The sequence below is a fragment of the Carcharodon carcharias genome, chromosome 10, assembly GCF_017639515.1.
Source record: "Carcharodon carcharias isolate sCarCar2 chromosome 10, sCarCar2.pri, whole genome shotgun sequence".
Taxonomy (NCBI): Eukaryota; Metazoa; Chordata; class Chondrichthyes; order Lamniformes; family Lamnidae; genus Carcharodon; species Carcharodon carcharias.
The window spans coordinates 115,351,225-115,365,400 of NC_054476.1; the positions used below are offsets into that span (position 1 = coordinate 115,351,225).

The following is a 14,176-nucleotide window of genomic DNA, read 5'->3' on the forward strand; positions in this document are numbered from 1 at the left end:
GAAGTATTTATTTAATATTTCTGCTATTTCTCCATCATTGCTTTTAATATTATCCTGTCCACCATTAAGTTAACCTATTCCCGTCTTGACTTTCCTTTTTTCATTTATGTGCCAGTAAAATATTTTACTATTTTGTTTCATGTTCCTTTAATAATTGAATTTCTCATTATACTCTCTGCTTTTCTGTTTCTTGCCGATTGTAAACTGGGGCACAGGAGGTGGCAACAACTAAAAGATTTTGAATATGGTCACAGACTAGTACATTAAAAGGATAACACAAAAGAGTGCCAGAGGCAGTGGACTGGACAGGGGTAGGAAGGGAATATCAAAGCAGCAAGACACATAAAAGGCCATAGGGAACAAAAATAAAACCAGCTTGATTGGTCATTAATGCTTAAAGACAAACCTCTGTGTTCCTACTGAACTATACATAATTTAGAAGCTGCAAAGAAATTGAATGTACCATCTGCTCCCCCCAACCCTCTCTATCCCAAATGCAGCAAAAAAAAAACCCTTGATGGATGATTATTGCCATGTTATATGTAGGTCCAGCAAGGCCTGATTTTTTGATTAGCTGATCAATTGTAGTAAATTGATTCGATACAGAGGAGATTAGCATGGCCCCTGCGCAAGGATGACACGCAAGTTCGTGAAGCGTTCCATAAAAAAAGAAAATAATAAAATGAGCATCTGAGGTATATTTATTCATAAAGATTGTGATTATGTCATCAGTTCCTTTCTCATTGGCTAATCCGATTATTTACTACAATGACAACATCTCATACAGGGCCAGGTACACTGATTATGATGAATAACAAAGAGCGCTGTTGAAGGATACATATGTGAAGGTTTCATTTTCATGATTTGAGAGCAGGACGAACCATAGTAAACTGCACACACTCCTCCAAAGATGGCACCAATTTGGTGCAGATATCTATCGCAACACCCTTGCATTATCTTCCATTTTGAATGAGGTTTGCACTTAGCAAAATTACCGATATCTAGGCTGAATTGTGGAATACTTTTTGTATTAATGTCACTGCTGAGTGATCACTCATCATGACACAATAGATAGTTTCAGTGAAAGCTCCTAACTTTCCATCATAACTATTTACCTTATTACTAACCTCAGAACAACAGCCCTCACTGACCAAGTGCGATTTTCTACTTTCATTTTTTCACACCTAATAGTCTGTCTGATTGAAGCCAATTTATTGTTAGACCAGGATCAATTTTGGGATATTTTTGACAGTCAGTAGAAGCCAAGTTGATTTTTAAAAAATTCGTTATCAGGACATGTGTGTCGCTGGCTAGGCCAGCATTTTTATTGCCCATCCCTAATTGGCCTTAGGGTGGTGTGAGCTGCCTTCTTGGACTGCTACAGTCCCTGTGGTGCAGTTACATCTGCAGTGCTGTTTGGGAGGGAGTTCCGGGATTTTAACCCAGCAATAGTGAAGGAGCGGCGATATAGTTCTAGGATGGTGTGTGGCTTGATGGGGAATTTGCAGCAATAATATGCTGGAGGCAGCCTTAATAGGGAGAGAGTGAGACTTCTGCCCCCTCAGGGACTGGAAGTACCGCCCTGGAGAGCCAGCAGGGAGAGGTTACTGTTATTCTATCAGTCTTGACTGGATTTAAATTCTGGTTGCAGCAGTTAAGGAGCAGCCTTCATTCCTCTTGCATCACTTAGTTTCACTTTCCTTCACCCCCGCTGTGATGGTATTTGATACCTAAAGCAACAATAACTTGCATTTACATTGCACCTTTTAACATATAAAACATCCCAATGTGCTAACAACATTTTTGAAGTTGAATATCTTACAGAAACAATTTGCATCTATTTACTTGAAGCTTTGCTTCGTGTTGTTTGTGCATGTTTCTGATGTCATGTGCTGTTTGTCAATAGACAGGAGTTGGGAGGAGTAACAGTAGGTTTTCTTGAAAGGTCCCTTTGGATGTGTATTAATTAAATAACAACAATAACATATTTATATAGAGCCCTTAACATAATAAAACATACAAAATGTTTCAAAGGAACATTATAAAACAAAATATGACAACGCGATATGTAAGATATTAGGTCAGAAGCTTGGTTAGAGAGGTAGGGGAAGAAAGCAAGATAGAGAGGAGGAGGGATGTAGATAAGGAATTCCAGAGGTTAGGCCCTGGGCAACTGAAGGCAAGGCAAACTATGGTGGAGCAGTTAAAATTGGTGATGCTCAAGATGAGTGCAGATATCTAAGAGGGTTGTAGGGCAAGAGGAGATTACCAAGATAGGGAGGGTGAGTCCCTGGAGGGATTTGAAAACAAAGATGAGAATTTCAAAATCAATATGTTCCTTGACTGGGAGAAATGGCAGGTCAGTGGGCGCAGGGGTGATAGGTAAATGGAGCCTGCTGCACTTTAGGACATGGGCTGCAGATGACCTCAGGTAATGGAGGGTAGAATTTGGGAGACCAGCCAGGAGTGCATTGGAATAGTTGACTCTAGAGGTAAGGAGTCTTGTGTGTTCTTGAAAGATTCAGCAGCAGATGAGCTGATGTTGGGCGATGATACAGAGGTGGAATTAGGCAGTATTAGTGGTGGCTTGAATACGTGATCAGAAGCTCATGGTCTTCATGACGCCAAGGTTGTGAACAGTTTGGTTAAATCTCGGACAGTTGGCAGGGAAACAGGTGGAGGTAGTAGCTGGGAATGAAGTTTGAAGCAGGGACCAAAACAATGGCTTCAGTCTTCCCAATACTTAATTGGAGGAAATGATTGCTCATCCAGTACTGGATGAGCAAAGCAGCCTGATAATTTAGCAACAATGGGGGAGTCAAGAGAGATGAGAGCAGTCCCTTCAAGCTGTACAGTAGTGCAAAGGGGCTGGTGGTAGATCACTCGTATCAGGCTGCAGACAGGTGGAGAAAGACTAAGAGGGATAGTTTACCGTAGGCACAGTCACATATAATGTAATTTGTGACTTTAGTAAGAGCTATTTTGGTATTGTGGCAGGGGAGGAAACCTGATTGGAGAGCTTCAAACATGGAGTTCCGAGAAAATGAGCGTGTATTTGTGAGGTCACAACCCGTAAGAGGACTTTGGAGATGAAAGATAAGCTGGACATGGGACAGTAATTTGCAAGGACAGAAGGGTCAAGGGTTGGTGTCTTTAAGGAAAAGGGTGATGACGGCAGATTTAAAGGATGTAGGGACAATACCTGGGGAGATAGAATATTAACATAATCTGCTAGCATGGAGACCAGGAGGGAAGTTGGATGGTTGGCAGTTTAGTGGGAATAGGGTTGAGGGAGCAGGAGGTGGGTCTCATTGACAAGGTGAGTCGGTGAGGGCACGAGGGAAGATGGGAGAGAAACTAGAGAAAGATTCAAGTTCAAGGCTAAGGCGTGAGGAGCTTTAGAAGAAGTTTGGCCCAGTGGACTAGCGGAAGGGAGGAATGTGGCAGTGGCAGCTGATTCAATGGCCTCAATCCTAGTGACAAAGAAGTCCATGAGCTCCTCGCATTTATTATTAGAGATGAAGGTGGAGGAGATGGAAGAGGGGTTTACGAGAGTAGTTTGTAGTAGAGAAAAGAAGCCGGGAATTATCTTTGCATTCCGGCATGATCCTAAAAGAGTGATTAGTTTTAGCATGTAATGTTTATTCAGATATTGTGGTTTATTTTGATATTATGCAGGTATGCTTGTCTCCAAAAGTCAGATCCATCTCCTAGAATTCCTTGCCTCTAAGCAGCAGGATTAGATGGTTAATGTGATCATGTGTCAGGTTGCTTATCCCTTTGTGCAGTTAATGTTTCTTGCGAAAGTGTGCAGTTCAAATGACGAGCAGTGATTGAAAGATTACCATAGTGTGATCAACTAAGACAGTGGTTTTGTTCTAAAAAAAACTTTATGATAATGTACAGGAAAAACAAAAAAGAGATGAAAAAACACAGGTGACAAACTTGTCAGGTCAGCACATAAAAGGCTGAAAAGCAATTCTGGTCAGCTGGAGCATGGTAACTTCAGGATTTCAGATATTCGGCTGTTTACCTTTTAAGATCAGATGGTGAAGTAGGCAACCCTCAGCGTTTCTTTCCATCTGTAGACAATGTAAATTAAGTTCCTGCTTACCAGAAGTGAAAACTCCTGTATTATGCACACATAACTGTGATCAATTTTTGTCTTGTCACTGCAGCCACAGTGCATCGGGGGTGGTGGGGTCGTGGGACAGATGCTGATCAAATGAACTGCTATGTCTGGATGACCTACCTTTAGTATTGCCAAAGTTGCAAGTAAAACAAGAGAATGAAAGATGGTGGAGAGGCTTTACAGGGTGCGAAAATGAGCCACTTATCGCAGAGGACTCTCATTCTTTCAAATGTTGACCATGTCACTGCATTTTCAGTTTTGAATTCAGATTTTGCATTTTATCACATTTTCATAGCCTGTTATAGCTGTCTTAGTTTACAGATATATTCCCGTTTATGGCTATAATAATTACTGGACTATGGTAGATTTGTATTCCACTTCTCTTTTTTCCCTGTTGGCCTGTAATGTGATTAAATAAACTGTACAAGCCTATTGGACTGTGGCACCTGGCATTTTGTTTATAGCTTTCATTGTCCATTTCATTCTACATTATGGACTATTCATTATAGGATACACATTGTGATAATGCATAATAAACTTGTTTCCCAAGGGCTGTTATAATTCAGTGGGTTTTTTTAAAAACAATTGGCAGTTGGTGCCTCAATGAAAAGGACGAATGGGATTTTGAATTTTATATATAGTAATACTGGATACTGTTATGAATGTTGAACTACAAGAAGGTTTTGTTTTAAAATGTCTCCTTTAAATTTATGGTGATAAAACATGTCCTGGATAGGGTGAATGATGGTCATAGTAAATCTCTGCCCAGAGACAGACCCACGTGATCTAATTGTTATGGGAAATGAAATCCAAACCAAAACCTATTGAAAATCAAGTGACAGTTTTCATACCTTGACACAGAAAAAGGGACAAATGCTTTTTAGATACAGGTATGGAAAGAGAGAGGGAGACAAAAGCAGTTATGAAGAGGATTGTGAACTGTTTTTGTTTTAACACCTAAACAGAATGTTTATAAAAGCTGGTTTTCTATTTGAAAAGAGAACAGAACAGATGGGACTTTTGGGGATTTAAGGAACAAGAGTTGCCAAGGTGGACCTGGCTGGTGAAAGTTGGTTCTGATATATTCGGGCTGAGTGAAACAATTTTCGAAGGACATTAGGAAGTTCAGTCTGGCATGGCATGGAGAAGTGAGACTGCTGGAAAGCTGGGAGTAATTTGGGACTTAACCTTGTATTGTTACACATCTGCCAGAAGTGCGGTGGACAGTGAATGGAGTTGTAAGATGTATCTCGATTACATTACAGGTAGACCATCCTTTATTCGTATCTGAAAACCGAACTTTTTTTGAACGGTTGTGCAGTTATTTTGTATGTTAATAAAACAATGTAATATATTACAGGTATAATAAGTGTTAAAAAGTAAGAAGTAGGGTGCGTGAGAGTTGGCAAATGGAGAAACAACCTAGTATTTGTAAACTATAGCTAGCCTAGGCTTGGGCTTTTACAATGTAAGTAGGCCTAGACTTGCCATATGTATGATAGATCCGAAAACACAAATATCTGAATACTGAAATGCAATCAGCCCCTAGGGTTTCAGATAAAGAATACTCGACCTCTAGTTCTGGCGAAAGTACCTCCTTTAGTTTGGGGTATTGCCTACTAAGTAATCTTTGATCTGCATTGATTTTAGTTTGTTTATTACTGTAAAAGTCTTAAAACATAAAATCATGCCCTTCGGTTATTTCTGTCGGTCGCTGGGAAATTAATCTTTTCTTACAGGGATCATAATACAGAAGGCAAGGGGGTGATGATAAATCCATAGAGGACAGTGATTAAGCAACTGTTGGAATACTGTGTGCAGTTTTGTGCACTCCAAGAAAGAAAGGATTTTGGAATCATATTTTCACAAGGAGGTTGAAAATCTAAGGCTGTATTCACTACAGCAGCAAGCATTGAAAGGGATTTAGTTCAAGTGTTCAAAGTATTGCATCGGTTTGAGATGATAAACAGCGAAAGATTATTTTCACTGTTAGCGAATTGATGACGAGGTGGAATAAATTTAGGATTGTTACTAGGAACATGAAGCAGTAATTTGGAAGAATTTTAATTCATACAAAGGGTTATTATAATAAGGCATATATTAACACAGATGATTGCTGAAGCACGGAATTGTGATTTTTAAAAGGGAATAAGATAAATACTTGGAGAAGAAAATTACCAGGACATGCTCAAGAATTAGAGAGTACATTCGTCTTTCAGATGAAATTTTAAACCAAGGTCCCATCTGGCCTGTGAAAGATCCCATGGCATTGTTTGAAGGAAAAGAGGAGAGTTCTCTCTTGTGTCCTGGACAATATTGATGCTTTGATCAACATCACTAAAATAGATTACCTGGTCATTATCCCAGCTCTGTTTGTGAAACCTTGCTGTGCATAAATTGACTCCTGCATTCCCTACCTCACAACTATGACTACAGTTTGAAATACTTTAATTGGTGGTGAAGTGTTTTGGGATAATGGGATTGTGAAAGACATCATACAGATTCAAGTTCTTGCTTTCTTTGCGGAGAAAGACCAGGGAAATTACATAGAATTGCATCATGGAAATGAACTGTTTGGTCCAAGCAGTCTGTGTTAGTCTTCATCCTCCAAATTAGCAGTAGCCCTAATCCCCTGTGTCTGCTCTGTTCTCACATCCCTTTGTCCTAGTTTCCTGCAACAATTTATCTAACCTATTTTTACATGTTAACATGGCTCTAATCAGTGCACCAACAACCTCCCATCCCTCAGTTTCTGAGAATCCTGTTCTCGATTTCTCACATAGCTTTCTTTCATGTGGTTAGGCTGGCATTTATTATCTATTCTTTGCCCAAGTTTCCCTCAAGAAGTTGGTGGTGCACTGCCATCTCAAACCACTGCAGTCAATGAAGTGAAAGCACTCTTACAGGTAGAGTATTTTCAGACTCTTTACCCAACAACAATGAAGGAATGTCTTCTACCTACCCCTTTTCATTCTAGCCATCCTGACACCTTAATCCAATGTAGCTTACTTTGGTCCTCAAAATTATTTCCTGCACTTTCTATTTTCGAATCTGCACTCCCTCAAATTATTGATATATTGGACAGACGTGGTCCGAGAACAGAACTCTGAGATACTGCTACTAGTATCAACAACAACGAAAACTTCTATTCATGTAGAGCTTTTAACATAAATTAAACGTCTCAAGGCACTTCACAAAGCCATTATAAAGTAAAGTATGACAAAACACTAACTTCAATCTGTCCAAAAAAATTGTCCTTAACCCTTGAACTCCTAATTTCTACCGAATTTTTATTGCCCTTGCCTGAATACCATCCTCTTATTTTTCTCCCAAGTTTCCCAGTGTGGCCCCTTACCAAAGGTTTTCTGAAAGTCTACTTACAGGGTATCCACTGCATTTCCCTCATCCGCCATATCTTTCACCTCTTTAAAGAAGTACGATTGGTTTGTTGAGCAGAATCTTCTCTTTAGATGGGCAAAATGGCCTCCTGCCATGCAGAATTAATTCTATTATTTTAATTCTGTATCACTATTCTTCAGACTTCGATATTCATTCAGAAAATGTAGGCATGGATTTTCTGCTCCTTGTCATGGCAGGGCAGGAATGGAAAATATCGCAAGAAGGCAAAAATCAGTTTTACGTCATCATAAATCACAATCACAAGTATGTGATTGTGCGCTGCAGCCTTCAATGGTGGGTCCCGTTTCCCGCTGCAGCACATCAGGAACTTCATTTCAATACATTTACATCTCATTATAAGGACTGCTCGCTAGAATCATCCCCCCACGCTGGATCCACAGGGGACATTGGCGCACAGTTAGACCGACATGTTTTGTGATATATAAGTGACATGCAGCAGGCCACATGCATTTCGCTTGTGACTTTGAGGTTCGTTTGCCTACCTTGCAAGATGCAGTGCTCGTGGTATTTAATGCCAGACTTCATAGGCAGCACCATGGGAAGTGTTGGAGGCAAGTCTCTACCTACCAGACCAGTGGTAAGGCAGGGGTGACTTTTAATGGGCTGCAGGGTTAGGGCTGCACTGGGGAAGGGGGGCAAACTGGTTTGAGGCAAGGGAAGGAGCTGCAGGGCAAGGACTCCACTGAGGGATAAGAGCGGGGAAGATTGCACTCAGACAGGGGGCATGGGGGGGGGGGGGGGGGGGGGGGGTGCAGGGGGTTAGTGTCCTCAGCGCTAGGATGGAGAGAGAGTATGTTATAGAATTACATAAGCGATTTGAGGCCAGAAAGGGAGGATCACTGAATCAAGAAGCGCATCAGTTTACATTGTTGAGTCTGCAAACACTGTCCTTGTCTCAGCCCAAGAAGGGGGAGGGTGTGTCAGCCCAGCTCAGTGTGTTATGCACAGCGCATTGTTGTAACCTTCTACATGTTGGTCCATTGGGCTTCTGGCATCATACTGGGCCTCAGATGGCACAATCAGTCACAGAGGCATCTACAGCCTTCAGATGGGGAAAAGGTATTGTGGGGGCAACCGAAGGTGTCAAGGGTCTATATGTTTAACTGTGCAAGTGATCTCAAGGTGGGGAGGGGTGAGGTGCACACTGTTCCAGGCACATTCACTTCAAAATGTTCAGAGGCTAACAAAAAGGATATCCACCGCAATCACAATGGGATCAAGGAATACAGGGGGAGGATTGCAAGATCTTGGAGGGAAGGAAACCCGAACATTAAGCTCCTCCAAGGACAATGGGAGGGGTTTCAGACTTTGTGAGTGTCCAAGCTGGTCTGGCAGTGTGACCTCAGCACCACCATCTTCCAACCTGCAGCGATCGTGTAGTACGAAATTAAAATGAGGAGAAATACTGCTGGTGAGGACTTTGTGGGCAAATTTGAGGACTGGTGCATGCGCTGGGAGGCCAATTAAAGGGACAGCCGACTGAACTGTGCATTCCCAAATGAGGAGAGATGCACAGCTGTGACAATGTTAGGAACCTTTCATTGACAATGCAGGGAATCAGGAGAGTGAAGCTATGATGCGCGTTCATGCAAAATTAATCCCGAAAAGTGGCACTAATCAATGATCTTGTATTAACACCTTGTTTACAGTGTGGCAGTTCCCCAGAGCGATAATGAACTGCAGAGCAATTGGGCAACTGGATAAGGTTCAGATGCGTATTAGAATTGTGACGCTGACTGCTTCACAAAAGAGAAGGCCTCAGGCCCCCCTCAAATAATCTGAGTTCCTGACTCAACACTTTTCCTCACGTTTATTCCAAAAAGTAGTGTTGGAGTGCAAAGAACGAGGATCCCAGCACCAGGGCTGAAACCAGCATATCCAAGTGCCTGGCCGAAGCAATCTCATAGCAGTTGGCAAAGGTAGCAGAGGTGCGGAAGGGTTGGGGCATGTGCTGGAGAAGGAGCACCTTGAAACACACCTTGTGCTGGCCAGGATTTTGGGGACAAATAGTTGCTGACACTGGAACAAAGCCCTTGAACTCGCATTCACTGACGAGTCATTGACAGAAATAGGAATTTTGGAGGCTAATGCTGACTCATGTCTGTTTCTTATAAATGCTGCAGAGAGAAAACCATCAGGGAAATGGAGCCTGGATTCATTGCTGCCTGCATAATGGCATATAGTCAGGAGAGAAGAAAGAGAATTTTGCGACATCTGGGGTACCTGGTTTGCCAAAGGGAGAAGCAAAACCCTCGAGAGCAAGAGGCAGCAGGGCACCCTCTGGATGCAGAGTATGAGGCTCACAGGAATGTCATGTGTAGAAGGCATGCAAGACCAAGGATCTACAGACCTCCCATGTCTTATCTGCAAATGAGCGAGATACAGTGCCGACGCCTCTTCATGTCCATGGATCTGGTGACTCAGATTTGCCACAATCTTCTGCAATTGGCGCCACGGGGACTGGGTGGGTATCCATTGCCACTGCCTCTGAAAGTAACTGCTGCATTCAAATTGCGCCAGTGGCTCCTCCCAGGGATCTACTGGGGATCTCTGCAAGATCTCGCAAGCATCCGCGCACAAATGCATTCATGAGGTCACAGATGCCCTTTTTGTCAAGGCTCACAATTATGTCAACTTCAACAGAGATATAAGCCAGGATGCCAGAGCACTGGGCTTTGCTGCGATTTCTGGATTCCCATAGGTGCAGGGTGTCATCGACTGCACTAATGAGGCTATAAAAGCTCCCTGGCAACAGTCACTCCAATGCATAAACTGGAAAGGCTACCTCTCGCTCAATGTACAGCTGCTCCGCGACCTTGAGAAACTTAACATGCAGGTTTGTGCCAGCTATCAGGAAGCATCCACGACTCGTATATCTTGAGTAGATCGTAAATCCCGGACATTTTCGAGGGACCGTACAGGTTCCAAGGTTGGTTGCTCTGTGACAAGGGGTACCCACAAAGGACTGTGGCAGCCATGTAATCCTGCATAGATAAGGTACAATGAGGCCCATGTTGCTACCTGAACACCATGGGCATTTTAAGGTGATTCTGATGCCTGGACAGATCTGGCTGAACACTCCAGTACACTTCCCAGAGGGTCTTGCGGATCATCATGGTTTGCTGCATGCTGCCCAACCTGACACTGCAAGGGGGGAAGAACTTGCCAGATGCCAACATGGAGGAGCTGCAAGTCTCCTCCGATGAGGAGGACATTGAAGGAGATGACAGCACTGAATTTGAGGAAGCTGAGGCTGTAGGGGAAGAGGCCATACCACAGGCCAGACAAGAGAGGCCTCATAGCCACCAGAGTCCACGAGGAGGATGATGAATTGCACTGAGTATCCCCTTGGAACAGTGCCCTCCATCATGGGCCAACATGAACAACAGCATTGCTATTCCTCTTCAATATGAGAGTCAATAGTTACGCATCAGGCTCACATTGTCCTGACCCTTTGAAGGATGATGAAGCCTCGGGAGCATGTGTCCTTGCTGAGATGAGGTACTAATTGGAGGAGGGTGTCCCGGCATCACACATTGGAAGGTGTTGACTCTTCAAGCATCTCCCCAGCTTCCCAGTTGCAACGGTAGCCTACAAGAGCCAGGAGCTGTCCCACTATCCTCAGTGGGCTTGTAGCTGTATGCCTTCAATCTGACAAAGCTCTTTCAGGGGATCCATCTTCAGCAATGGGACAATGCATTCTGTGAAATCTCGATAGTGAAACTGATAGATGATACTTGGGCCAAGGCAGCAGAGGACATTCTGCAGGTGTGAATCCATTTAGAGATGACTCAGTCCTCTGTGTCGTCTCCTTCTCTATCACACTGACATCTGGCACTCTGTTAGGGATGCTGGCCTGCTTTTCTCTTCAGCTAAATATGGATGTAGGCCACCTGAGAATGACTATGTTTAACCACTTGCAGGCCCGACATTGAAATGCCTCCACTTTAAGACAGACATTGCGCCCTCATGGCCAGCCCTGGTCCTTGCGAACTCCAAATTGCTCAGACACCAAGGTCACAAGTCATTGCTAATGAAGAACAGACTTCAGCTTCGGTACATCCCCGCCCCTATCCCATTGCTCCCCTCAACATTGTCTAAAGCTATGATGTTAGCTTCCAGAACATGCTCAAAGGCTCTATTGACTGCCAAAAATCACCATTTGAAATTAGCATCACACATTTCAGCAAGTGTTTGGGTGATGGGGCACACAATTCTGCATCCCAGCATTGTGATGAGAGCCTTGTGGCCGCAGTACAGACAATTACAAACTGAAAAACGATCAAGGTTGTAGGTTTGAAAGCCACTCCCACTTATTGATGAGCATAGTAGATGTACAGTTGGAAAGTCGGAAATGCAGTTGGCTGACAGGAGCACTCATGAGCTCTGAGTATGGGCTCATAGCATGAAAATCCTGCTGGATGACAGAGAGTACATGGAGTTCCAGGATAAATGACCCTTCTTCATGCGTAAACACATCTCCCTATGTACATTACACCTTCACCTTTCAAGAATGCAGACGAGATGAGAGAACACCTCTGCCTCAATCTTACACAGCCAAGAATAAATGTGATATGACCCTGCAAAGCATGTGAACGAGGTTCTTTCCATAAGCACACTTAACATTAAAGTTGAGGCATCACTGATGTTGAAGTAATGATGTGCAAAAGGGATACAAACTCTGGTGATATGGAAGTAGACTACATAGATGAGAGGCCCATGATAGTGGCATCAGCAATAAGTGGGAGGACGGACCATGGTGTCACAACTGATTGACAGCAGCACAGTTTATCATAAAATGGAGGCATACACAACAGGACATGTGAAATGGGTGCGATTCTATTTACATTTGTGAACATTATATACGTTTTGTGAACACCCATGCCACCGTTGTGCTCCTAATTTTTTATTAACATTCCTAACCCTACTGCTACATCCAGGTGCATTCCCAACATCCACAGAGGAGATGGAGGCAGCCTGCTGTTGCTTGTGATGGCCTTGGCCGGTGTCCTCTGGAGGTCCCCGGCCTGCTTTGTGTCCTGCTGCAGGGCAGGTGCACCCTCCTCGGCCTGTGGATCTGAAGGTGGTGGGGTCACAGGAAGAGAGGATTGGGAGCGACTGGACAGTTCCGGAGTCACCTGGGTGGATGGTCCCGGTATGTCCAGCGGCTGGCGGTCCTCCCTATGGGTGCCCAAGGGCCCCTGGCTGACCCCTTGAGGAGAAGAGGCAGCTGGAGTGAGATCTATGTGCCACCAATGGCTATAGCAATGGAGTACTGCTCCTGCAGTAGTGCAGGATTGATGCCCTGGACCAAGGAGCCCGTGGCAGCCGCCGTCCTACCAATGTTGACTTTGGTGTGTTGGCATGCCGACGCTATTACCTCAGACTGAATGCGGATAGACTCCTCCATCGCCATTGCAATCTGAGAAATGCAGCTGACATCCCTTCCTGATGTTCCCGTGATTGTTGCTGAAGCTCCACAAACTGAGTTAGGACCAAGTCCAGAGGCTCGTCATCTGACTCTGCAAATTCCTGGCCTCCAAGAGTCCTCTGAGTGCCAGTGACTGCTGATTCCCCTGCCTCTGCTTGCTGTGGACCAAAATGTGTGCTGTGCTTACCAGATTGTGACCCTGAGACTGCTCTAGAACTAGGTCCCACTGAGGTGTATGTCTCTGTGATGCTGGAGGGTGTAAGTTGGTGCTGTGAAGGGTCTTCTGTGGTGCTCTGTTCTTGTTCCTCATCTGAGGTGTCGTCTGGGCTGGAGCTGAGGGCCTGGCTTGTGATGCTCTCGTGCGCTTTCCAGAGGTGCCAATGAAAGAGTGTAGAGATAATTAGTGCATGGCAGGTGACTCTAAAACAGGACAACGCACTTACAGTATGGTTGTCCGAGGGATGAGCTGGTGCAGGATACTCACTTGGATGTGCGCTGCCCACCTCACCATTGCCACAGGCACAGTCCACATTCTCTGCAGCCAGCTCAATGGCTCAATTCTTGTAGGGAGTGAGGACCTTGAATTCGGGCACACCATCCCTGGTCTGAGACCTCTCCCCCGATGGTGTGTGAGCTTGTCCTGCATAAAAATAGATGGAGAGTATGAGTAGAACACATGTCAGGGCAGATGATGAGGATGTCTGCCATGTTTGGGTGGTGAATCAGCCATGGACAGGATGAGGACACAAACTGCAGAGGATATGAGCCTAGATGGAGATGTGAAGGTATGTGAGTGTGATGTCCCTTGAGCTTGCAGTATGTTAGATGCTAGTGAATGTGTGACAGCCTAGTGAATGTGTGAGTTGACAATGATGACATGATTGACTTATCGTGGTGGCACGGACAAGATCATTCATTCTCTTTCTGAACGGGGTGGCTAACCTCTTCTGTGCTATGTTGGCACTGACCACTGCTACCACCGCCTCCCATGCTGGAGTGGTGAGGTTGGTGGACTCCTCCAGCCATTATGGGGGGGGTAGAGGACATCGTAGCGGGCCTTGACTGCGTTCAGCAGGTGTTCCAGGGAGGCATCACTGAATTTGGGCGCAGCTGTCTTCTTCCCCCTCTCTCATCTGTGGCAGTCCTGGGCTGCAGATATTGGAAAGGCTGTGCATGGGTGCCGTTTAAATATG

The 14,176-nt window shown here is 44.3% G+C and overlaps 1 non-coding gene across 1 annotated transcript; it reads left to right on the plus strand.

Moving 5' to 3' along the window:
* The first annotated feature begins 566 nt into the window (after positions 1-566).
* LOC121283688 lies at positions 567-669 on the plus strand. The gene has a single exon (XR_005944335.1). It is a non-coding gene; the product is annotated as a U6 spliceosomal RNA (small nuclear RNA).
* Positions 670-14,176: the final 13,507 nt, after the last annotated feature.